This window comes from Adiantum capillus-veneris, chromosome 21 (assembly GCF_014529385.1).
Source record: "Adiantum capillus-veneris isolate H3 chromosome 21, ASM1452938v2, whole genome shotgun sequence".
Taxonomy (NCBI): domain Eukaryota; kingdom Viridiplantae; phylum Streptophyta; class Polypodiopsida; order Polypodiales; family Pteridaceae; genus Adiantum; species Adiantum capillus-veneris.
The window spans coordinates 102,591,052-102,602,642 of record NC_140951.1 but is presented as its reverse complement, the minus strand read 5'-3'; the positions used below and the strand labels follow the sequence as shown (position 1 = coordinate 102,602,642).

The 11,591-nt window shown below is 43.1% G+C and overlaps 1 pseudogene; it reads left to right on the top strand.

Moving 5' to 3' along the window:
* Positions 1-10,972: 10,972 nt before the first annotated feature.
* On the top strand, positions 10,973-11,363 carry LOC147431450 (large ribosomal subunit protein eL42 pseudogene; annotated as a pseudogene).
* The last annotated feature ends 228 nt before the right edge of the window (positions 11,364-11,591 follow it).

Genomic DNA, 11,591 nt, shown 5'->3' with positions numbered 1-11,591 from the left:
CCTCCATAGTGCATGTATGCATGCCACCTATCCTTGACCTTATTTGGTAGGTCTATAATTGAAGATATTGTTGATATCATGATATAAGTGAATAGTACAACTAAGAAAATCAAATATTGAGGGGTCTAAAAAATATGTACATGTCAAATATAAATAATATAAGTGGAAAAAATATAAAGGGGTCAAAAGAAATCTCTCTCATTATGAGGCTACCATAAAAAGATAAATATTTTTGGTGTTCTAATTTTTTAGAAAAAAAACAAAATAGATGTAGGAAGGGAAAAATCACAATAGTGAAAAAATATACACATAAATAAAACTAGTTTTTTTGGATTTTTGTTGGGGTGGAGTTACACCAAATATAAGAGAAGCTTACATGAAAATAGTTCTATATGGAATAAAGAGTATGAAAAATGGTAAGAAAAATTGTGGTAATGGTGAGGCAATGTACAGAGCATAAATAACACACACCTGGGTAGAAATATTTAAATAAATACCAAAATAATTATGAAAAAATCTTTTATTTAGGCCCTATATACAAAGAAATATTTACATACGCATGGGCCATAATATACTTATATTTTTTATATTTTTGTCTCAACTAGCCCAATGACTAGCTAATTGAGGGTTTTTTATTTCAGTAAGGAGATATGGGAAAAGTCCCCTAACTCACACGCGCCTATATACAGTGAAAGGGTGAGGGTAACCACAGTGTTTGAGTGATTTGATAGGGTGAGATAACTCACTATGGCAATTATAGAGAGATGAAAAACGGCTATCATTAGCCCTCCCCCAAGATGATGGTATATTCATGTGCCATCATAAAGAATCTTTTCCAAAGAGAGTGCTTCAGAGTCCTTGACAAGATCTTCATTGTTTGGCCCCTTGGAATTTTGGTTTGTGTTACACTCATGCTTCATAGAACAATACTTACATGGGATAGTTGCCTTTTGCTCTGGTAGATCCTTTGGTAGAAGGCGACTCAAGTAAGGCTTCAAGCGATAGCCGTTTACCTTTATGGAGTGCTCTTTCCCATTCAAGTCCATAAGTTGATAGTAACTTGAATTGAAAGCCTTCTTGACTATGTATGGCCCCTGCCATATTGTTTCAAATTTGGCATCAAAACGATTATCGAGTCGATTGTCATACCTTAGCACAAGATCTCCTTCATTGATGCCTTTGTCCTTCAGTTTCTTGTCAAGCTTCTCCTTTGTCTATGTGGCTTTCCTCTTATAGCACTCGTATGCTGCTTCTCTTTTCTACTCAAGCTCAGCTAAGGTAAGAAGTCGATCCATCCATGCTTCTTGATCATCTTGTGCTGATTTGCCATGAAGTCGCATTGTTGGAATGTTTAGTTCAATTGGCTGTAAAGCCTCTTGACCATAGACCAAGTGAAATGGTGTGAACTCCGTGGCTTCCCTATATGTGGTTCGATACGCCCACAAGGCACCATCCAAGAAGTCATCCCACAACTTTGTCTTGTTTTTCACCATCTTTCTAATGATGCCTGCAATGACACCATTAGCTTTTTCTACCAAACCATTTGATTGGGGATAGTAGGGTGTACTGTGACGATGTAGAATGCGAAGTTCTTCACAGACTTCTGTGAGAAATCCTTTTCTAAACCCTGGACCATTATCAGAAACAATCTCCAAAGGTGTGCCAAATCTACAACAAATGTGAGTGTAGACGAATTTGCTCACTATCCTCTCATTTACCTTTGCCACACTTTGTGCTTCCACCCACCTAGTCATATAGTCTACAGCCACTAGAATGTAGAGTTTACCATTTTTTGTCCTAGGCAGAGGACCCATAGCATCAATGCCCCACTTTTCAAAGGGTCCATTTGCAAGCACGATTTGCCTTGGACCATGCACCAACCTTCTATTTCCATTTATCTGACAATTGTGACAGCTTTTACACCAATGTTGAACATCCACATGCAAGCTTGGCCAAACATACCCCGCAAGCAAAATCTTCTTCACAGTTGATTCTTGGGCAAAATGACCACCACATGCCTCTTCATGCAAACCTTTTAGAATGGCTGGAATTTCCTCGATAGTTGGTACTCTTGTGCACACTTGATCCTTCCCTTTTTGATAGAGGGAGCCTTCTAGGAAGAGATAGAAACTTGCCTTCTTCATGAGTCTCTTCTTCTGAGCCTTCGTGAAGTCTTGTGGAAAATCACCCTCCAAAATGTAGCCAATAATGGGAGCCAATGACTCCAATCCCTGGTATCTCGGTTGCATTATGAGGCTACCATAAAAAGATAAATATTTTTGGTGTTGTAATTTTTTAGAAAAAAAACAAAATAGATGTAGGAAGGGAAAAATCACAATAGTGAAAAAATATACACATAAATAAAACTAGTTTTTTTGGATTTTTGTTGGGGTGGAGTTACACCAAATATAAGAGAAGCTTACATGAAAATATTTCTATATGGAATAAAGAGTATGAAAAATGGTAAGAAAAATTGTGGTAATGGTGAGGCAATGTACAGAGCATAAATAACACACACCTAGGTAGAAATATTTAAATAAATACCAAAATAATTATGAAAAAATCTTTTATTTAGGCCCTATATACAAGGAAATAGTTACATACGCATGGGCCATAATATACTTATATTTTTTATATTTTTTATTTTTTTGGGTCAACTAGTCCAATGTTATTTTAGTAAGGAGATATGGGAAAAGTCCCCTAACTCACACGCGCCTATATACAGTGAAAGGGTGAGGGTAACCACAGTGTTTGAGTGATTTGATAGGGTGAGATAACTCACTATGGCAATTACAGAGAGCCGAAAAACGGCTATCAACGGATGAATCCCGGGTTAGAATCTTTAAGCATCTCATGAAGCTAGAAGCTAGATCATGGTACAATGCGCTTCCACAAACAACCAAGGATGACTGGGAACCCTTAAAAACCGCTTTTAAGAGGTGCTTTGGGGAGGTACCACTTCAGAAAAGTTGTGGGACAAGTTGAGAGACTTGAAGCAGGAGGGTCTTTTAGAATATGCCACCTATGAGTCCAAATTTGTGGATTTGTGGGAACGGTGGGTTGAGTCACTGGCAAGGGGGGAAGATGCACCCGATTTCCTAAAAAAATATCGGTTCACGCATGGCTTATGGCCGCTTCTCAAGGAGAAGGTTAAAGGTAGATTCCCGGCTACGTACGAGTTAGCCGTTGAGATTGCTCGCCTTAAGGACAAGAAGCTGCGAATGAAAGCCAAAGAAACCGAGTCAACAGAAGCAGGAACATCGCGTCGACCAGCAACTACGACAACCACCATTCCACCACCACCACCGGCTCTTGGGGTAAGAGATGACCAACAAGATATGTTGGCCCATATTACTGACCAATTGCAAAATTTGTCTGTCCACTTAATACAGCAAGGGAGGAGTCAAGAAAGAGATCAAGACCCTGGAAGAGCACGACGAAAAAACAGGGAGTATCATTGCTACAATTGCGGAGAAGACGGTCACGGTATGTACTACTGTCCCAAACCACGACAAAACTATAATAGAGGAGGTAGGAGGAACCAGTTGTCACCCCCTAGAGAAAGAACACCCCCACCCCGAGCACCACCCCCACCAATACAAATTCTACGTCCACCCCAGACACCACTACAAGCATCCATTCCACCTCTTCCACCAGCCCCACCACCTGATCGCCCTGTAAACATCATAAGGCTAGAAGTGAAAGGAAAAGCCGTAGTAGTGGATCCACCCAGAGCAAAGGAGAGGGACAAGGGTAAGGAGAAGGTAACCTTTTTAGAACCACTTGAAGCCATGACTATGAAAAGAGCTAGGAGGGAGAAAGCTACACAATCAGATGATGAGAGAAGCACGAGAGGAGAGACTAGCAAGAGGCCATCCAGGCCACGACGGAAATTGGGCATCACCGACTTCCAGCTAGGGGAAAGTTCTAAATCCTATGATCTAACATTGGATGTGGCAGAGCAAGGACCGAAGATTACATGGCCACATCTGCTACATCTTGTACCTAAAGTAAGGCGACAATGGTCTAAAATGGTAAGTACAAGACGCTCCAAAACAAAGGTAGCCGGAGCAATTTCGGGATGCAACATGGATGACATCCTTCCAATTGTCGACGTAAACATAAAAGGAAAGAGGGTTGGAAACACCTACATTGATGGAGGTGCACAAATCTGTGTAATGAGCGAAGCTATGATGATTTGATTAGGGCTCGAGGTTGACAGGCCTTCTCCATGCAAGGCAAAGATGGCGAACAACGCAAAAGTAAAGTGTGTGGGTGTGGTAAGTGTCGTGAAAATAAAATCTTTCAACACTGAGGTAGAGGTAGATGTTTTTGTAATGCCTACTAAGGGGGAGGGCTATCCACTAATCTTGGGAAGGCCATGGTTGATGGCCATGAAGGCAAAACAGGACTGGGGTACTGGCCTTCTACGCATGACCGGTAAGAAAGGGGAGACAATCTACTACGACATGAGGATTGGCAAGCAGAAGCAAATGAAACATCGGCAGATGAAACCACTAGCGAATCTTCCAGTTCTGAGGAGGAGACCACATCCACCGACGAAAGTGACAGTTCCATTGATGTGATGGGTATCATTATGAAGGATCCACAAAGGGTAAGCACAACTGGTGATCCATCACCAAAAGGGCAACCCAACGAAGAGGAGAGCAAATCACCTGGCCTAGGAGGAAGTAGGTTGAAGGGTATGTTGTCTACGGAATTAACACTTGAGGAGAAAGATAGTTTTTTGCAAATGTTGATGGGATTTCCTAACCTGTTCATTGACAACTATGAAAGAATCACAGGCATTACAGTGGTGGAACATCATATTAAGCTGAAGGAAGGGGTAAAACCAGTTGTGCAAAAGCTACGACAACTGGGGGTCATACAAGAAAAGGCACTCTTGGCCGAGGTAAGGAAACTACTAGAGGCGGGTTCATCTATCCTATAGAAAACTCAGAATGGGTGTCACCCGTAGTGGTGACGCCTAAAAAGAATGGTAAGTGGAGGATCTGTGTTGACTACAAACCACTAAATGCAGCTACAAAGAGAGACCACTTTCCTCTCCCTTTCTTGGATGAAATTCTAAATGAAGTAGCGGGTTTTGAATGCTATACCCTCTGTGATGGTTATTCTGGATACTTTCAAATATGTATAGCCTTGGAAGACCACTTTTATCACGCCATGGGATTTTGCATACAGGGTTATGCCATTTGGTCTCACAAATGCACCTGCCACATTCCAAAGATATGTCACATATGTTTTTCAACCGTTCTTTGGAACATCCATAAGAGTGTTCATTGATGATTTTTGTATATATATCTCTCGTATTTCACATTTAGAAAAGGTAACTGAAGGTTTGGCCAGGTTGCAGAGCCTAGGGGGGCAATTAAATGTGGATAAATGCCACATTGGGGAGAGTAAAGTCATTCTACTAGGCCATGAAATTTCAACAAAAGGTATCAACGCCGACCCAATCTACAGAAGGTGAGGTACTTAAGTAGATTCATATATCTACTATCACAACTTGTTCTACCACGGCAACAACTCACTCAAAGATCAACTTTCACTTGGGACGAGGAAAGCGAACATCACTACAATAAGGTAAAGGAGGTCTTAGCCACTCTGTCAACTATCGCACCACCTAAGTGGGATGAAAAATTCTATGCCACCTCAAGTGTTGGTGATGACTCATTGGGGGCTGTGCTAATCCAAAAGGATACGACGACATCTTTCATGAGGCCAATCTACTTCTCTAGTCGAATGATGACAGCAGGAGATAAAGGTTTCACCCATGTGGAACACTTAGTCCTAGCTCTTAGATTCGCAACTAAAAAGTTTAGGTCATATTTGCTACCTAATCAATTTGTGATTCTAACCACGGATGAAATATTTCCCTATGTTGTACAACACATGGATGTGTCTGCTAGGATTACTAAATGGCTAGTTCGTCTGCAAGAGTTTGACTACACGCTACAGGTAGAAAGCACGACAAGGGAAAGTTTAGGGGGACTCATGACCTACCAAGTCTTTGAAGGGAAGGAGAAGCAATCTAAGGAAGGAGAAGTGAGAAGTCCGATTACCTCCAGTACCACCGATGGTAGAAGGAGCATACTCTCTCTACTTTGATGGAGCCTACAAGCGAGCGTCCGACAAAGCAGCTGTAGGCATAGTGGTCTTTGATGACAAAGGGACAAAGGTATTTTCGTTGGTCCAATTGTTAGATTCACATTCTAACAATGAAGCTAAGTATGCAGCACTAACCAAGGGTCTACAATGGTGCGTCTCGCAAGGTGTACAACGCCTTAATGTATTTGGGGATGCTCTACTTCTGGTAAGGCAAGTAAATGGAGCATGGACATGCAAGAATCCTAGTTTAAGGACTCACTTAAGTGGTGTAAAAACCTTGTTGGGTAAGTTTGAAGAAGTTCAAATACACCATATCCTAAGGGCTCAAAACCAAGAAGCAGATGCCCTAGCAAGTGAAAGACTACAGGAAGTGGTGGTTGGAGCAATAAAGCTAAAGCTCCCTCTATTTCAAGGTAGTGATGCCTTGCCTGACATCATGCATTTTTTGGAAATAGGAGAATGCCCATCAGATTTAACAAAGGGACAAAAGCAATGGCTGACGCGGAAGGCCACAAGGTATCGACTCATCAATGACGGTTTGTACTGTAAGGGTAAGGACCAAATACTCAGGAAGGTCCCTCTCTCTCAGGAAATCACGGGAGTAATTGCTAGCTGTCACGATGGGGTTTGTGGTGGTCACTTTGCCCTAGACATAACAAGTAGGAAAATCTTGCAAGCAGGCTTCATATGGCCTAGCCTCAACCGTGATGTACACCACTGGTGCAAAACATGTAAGTTGTGTCAAAAGGCCGGCACTAGATCACTTATGCCTGAACCACAGACACCTATTCTCTCATATGGCCCATTTGAAAAATGGGGTATCGATGCCATTGGGCCATTACCTAGGGCCAACTCAGGAAAATTCTACATTATCATGGGAGTCGACTACATGACTAGATGGGCAGAGGCTACAACCACCACTAGAATCACAGCGGTAGAGGTAGCTAAATTTATCTACGAGCACATATGCTGTAGGTTTGGCACACCTTTAGAGATCATCTCTGATAGAGGGCCAAGTTTCAAAGCAGACTTGGTGGGAGAATTAATGCAGAAACTGGGCATTACAAGGAGGCACTCTTCACCATATTACCCTCAATGTAATGGACTAGTTGAAAAGGTAAATGGAATGGTTTCTAAAATTATTACCAAGAAGGTAAACAATCATCCTGGAGACTGGGATAAGTACCTACTACCAGCTTTATGGGCCTACAAAACTTCATTTCGTACATCCTTGGGATTCACACCGTATCATCTAGTATTTGGTAAGGAAGAAATCTTGCCCATTGAAGTGCAACTACAAAGTCTCAGAGTAATGGTAAGCCAACTTCAACATCCCAACATGCATTTGAGAGATCACATCATCAACTTGGAAATACTCCAGCTGGACAGAGAAGAAGCAATAAATTATTATGCGGCACAAGCAGAGCATAGACGGCTTAGCTTTAACCAACATCTCCGGAAAAAAGAATTGAAGAAAGGAATGTTGGTGCTCCGCTACGACAATCGCTTTGACACGCGGAAGGATAAGAAACTCCTACTCCGATGGGAAGGTCCTTTCATCTTCAGGAAAAAGTATGCCAATGGAAGCTACCAGCTTATGGAGGCTGATGGAAAACTTCATAAAACCAGGGTAAATGGTTGGCGACTTGAACCTTATTTTCTTCGATTTGACCAGGCTCCACCTATTGACATTCCAGATGAGGACACACCATCAGCCGCCACCTCCGACGATAATGATCAAACAGATGAGCTAGAGACATGAATGCCTCTAGCCAAAAGGGGAGGGCTAATGATGGGGGCTTTTCACAAGCCAAGCTCCCATATCCCTCTTCTCTCGTCCCCACCCCATGAAAACCCCCTCTTAGAGAGGGAGTGATAAAAGGCATTGGAAAAAGTAAGAAAAAATAAAGTATGATTATGTAAATATATGAGAAAGGTAAAATAGGCCACCTCATGCCTGCGGGGCATCCCATCCCCACCTTGCCTCGTTTTTCTTCACTGTTGTCTCGTCGTGTGTCCCTTTTCCTCTCCTCCACTCAAAAGGTCAACCCCCTCTCTCTTCCCCTTGTCCTTTCTCCTTTCTCTCTCCCCTCAAGCTACCCCACCTCTCACCAATAATGCATTCTAACTCACCAATAATGCACCCTAACTCACATGCAACTTATCCTATCTTCCAAAATAGTATACCCCACCCCCCCTTTCTCTCTCCTATCATATCCCATGACCCAAATACCCCCCTCTCTCTCTAAAGGGCGCCATGTCTCTTGTCTTGTAGCTAAATAACCTCCCCCACACTCACACACACTCAGTTTCACTGAAAAAGGTGCCCATAGACCCATCCCCACCTGGTGGTTACCTGATTTTTCTTGTGTTCACACACATCTGCACACAGATTCACCTCTGAACACACTCCCCTCTCTCCCCTCTTGTAATTACTTTATTCTCCATGTCACCTCTCACTTTTTCTCATCAACCCATCTCTCTCTCTTAGTCTCTCTCTCATGAGACTGCTGTTCTGGCACATATACACACAGCCAGACAAGTGGGGCCCACAGTCACATGGCCTATGTAGATAATGATTTCTTCATTTCTAAATTCTAGAATTTCTCCCCCCTCCTCCCCTATATAAAGAGGGGTCATCATCACACTAAACACACACAACATCACCAAAGAGTACACTATGCGCTGTGTGTGCCTAGTGCACACACACACACACACACCCACACCATCACCATCACCATCACCATCACCATCACCATCACCATCACCATCATCGCAATCACCATGCTCGTCTTGAGCATGACCTCTACACCCTTGGGCTATGGAAGATGAAGGGAAGCTAAATGAAGGATGATGGACATAACCCTCGTGTGAGTCTTCGCCATCAGCTCCCACCTATCAGCCATGTGCTCTACCACTCTCTCCCTTCTCCTTCCCCTACCCTATGCCCCCCATTTCATCACTTTATTCTCTAAATAAAGCTTGAGGTTTTGTGAGTATGTTTTCTTGCAATGTTTTGCCCATGTGAGGTGTGCGGAATCGCCACCTAGTCTTGTGTTTGGAGTGAGCTTGTGTATGTGTGAAGGGTGTGCGGATTCGCCATCCTTCTGTGGTGCCTAAGTACTAAGCCGCTATAGTCTCTCTCTCTCTCTCTCTCACTTGATCTCATTCCCCTTCCTCTTCATCATTACTCCCAAGCATCCATCTCTCTTGGATGAAAACTTTGTTATGGTGGTGTGTTGTTTGCGTCCTAGCCGCTCAAGCTAGGTGGTGCCCCCTGTTTGCTTTACCATGACAGGCTCGAGGCGCTCCATTCGGTCCCCGGTGTTTTAGAGGCCATTGGGGGTTCGGGGCTCGCTTTGCTCCCGTCAACAACAAGGAGGAGATCAGCCTTGATGGCTTAGTCCTCCATGCTCAAGACATCCACAAATCCATCCTTAAGCAGTTGTTGCAGGCCATTGAAACCGAGGAAATGTTCAAGGAGGTTGTCATCCCTTGACTTGTCATCATCCCTCTTGAAGAGGTTGTACTCGTCAAGAATACTCCATACGTAGGCCAAATCGCCAATTCTATTTTGTGCTATGTAAGACATGAATGTCTCTAATGCAACCTTTGGGAATCAGGAGGAGAGAGAGAGAGAGAGAGAGAGAGAGAGAGAGAGAGAGAGAGAGAGAGAGGGAACCAGTTCATTTGAACAGGGCTTTGGACTGCCTTCACAAGTGTACGCCGGTGCGTGGAGAGAGAGAAAGAGTGAGAGAGAGAGAGCGAAAGAGAGAGAGGGAGGGAGGGAGAAAGAGGAGAAGAACAAGAAGTTTTAACTTCGCAAGAAACTATTCTAAGAGACCGTAAAGATCGAGGAGAGTCGTGTGTTTTCTCAAGACTTGAACTCGAGTGCTCGAAAAAAACCTAGGTTTAGTGTAATCCCACCTACAAAGTTTTAAATTTACCTCTAAATTTTATTTTTGAAGGTGGGAAAACCTACAAAATTTGAAAGAAATATTGTAATTGGGTGTAAAAACCTTCAAATTTTATCAATTTACCTTTGTTGTTTCATAATATGTCGGTTTGCCAGAAAAAGTTTTTTTCGTGTTGAACTCCCTTTAAGGGCGCGCGCCGGCGCGCGGTGCTAGAGAGAGATCATGGTTGCTCACAACATTGAACGATGCTTATAGTAAGAATGTAGCCTTTGATGCACATTTGCAGATAGATTTTCTCCCAGAGCATTTATTGATTGAGCAAGTTCTCGTGGATTTGTCATGTTTTGCCTAGGGGATAATAGTATGGTGTATTCTTATTACTTGGCTCTCAGACTTCAATACAAGTACGTGGGGATTGCATGTGTGGTTGTTAGGCAGGGGTGATGGCAATGAGATGCTAAAGTTTCTAGCAATGTGGGGTCTTGTAGATGATAATGATGATAAATGGCTGCAATTCCTCACAAGATGAATGTGTGAAGGTTCGCCAATTCATAAAATAGCGAATATATAAAGGCAATGTTCTGATTTTTGAAGAGTTTTGAAGGAAAGATCTTACTTTCCACCCTCTTAGAAACTTAGAAGTTAAATTTGGATTAATATGATCCTTAGTTGATCTCGAAGTTGAAACCTTAGCCGTGATTGTGATGGTTTCCAATATCTTGTCAGTCACGTATGTCGGTTTGCCAAGTTTTTGGGAAAAAGTTTTTTTTCGAACTCCCTTTAAGGGCGAGCGCCGGCACGCGGTGCTAGAGAGAGAGAGAGAGAGAGAGAGAGAGAGAGAGAGAGAGAGAGAGAGAGAGAGAGAGAGAGAGAGAGAGAGAGAGAGAGAGAGAGAGAGAGAGAGAGAGAGAGCGCTCTTCTCATCTCCTTCCGATCGTCAATGCTGCTTTAGCAAACCAGCGGCCATGGTGAACGTTCAAAAGACGAAGAAGTCCTTTTGCAAGGGCAAGGACTGCAAGAAGCACACCTTGCATAAGGTGACTCAATACAAGAAGGGCAAGGACATTCTCTATGTGCAAGGAAAGAGGTGTTATGACAGGTAGCAATCTAGCTATGGTGGCCAAACAAAGCCGGTCTTCCACAAGAAGGCTAAGACTACAAAGAAAATTGTGTTAAGGTTGCAATGTCAGAGCTGCAAGCATGTAACTCAGCATCCAATCAAGCGATGCAAGCACTTTGAGATTGTTGGTGACAAGAAGCGCAAGGGTGCCATGTACTAGGTCAATTTTTGTAGCATCATGATGAATCGAAGAGTTTTGCTCAAGACCTTTGCACTGTTTTGAGAGAGAGAGAGAGAGAGAGAGAGAGAGAGAGAGAGAGAGAGAGAGAGAGAGAGAGAGAGAGAGAGAGAGAGAGAGAGAGAGAGAGAACCGTGCCAACTTGACGGAGCGCCCATCGATCATGGCAGTTACGGAGACCAAGCTGGCCATCAGCCGCAACCGCCACCTTTGTCAAATGGTATTACAACGGTTGCGAGCAGAACCC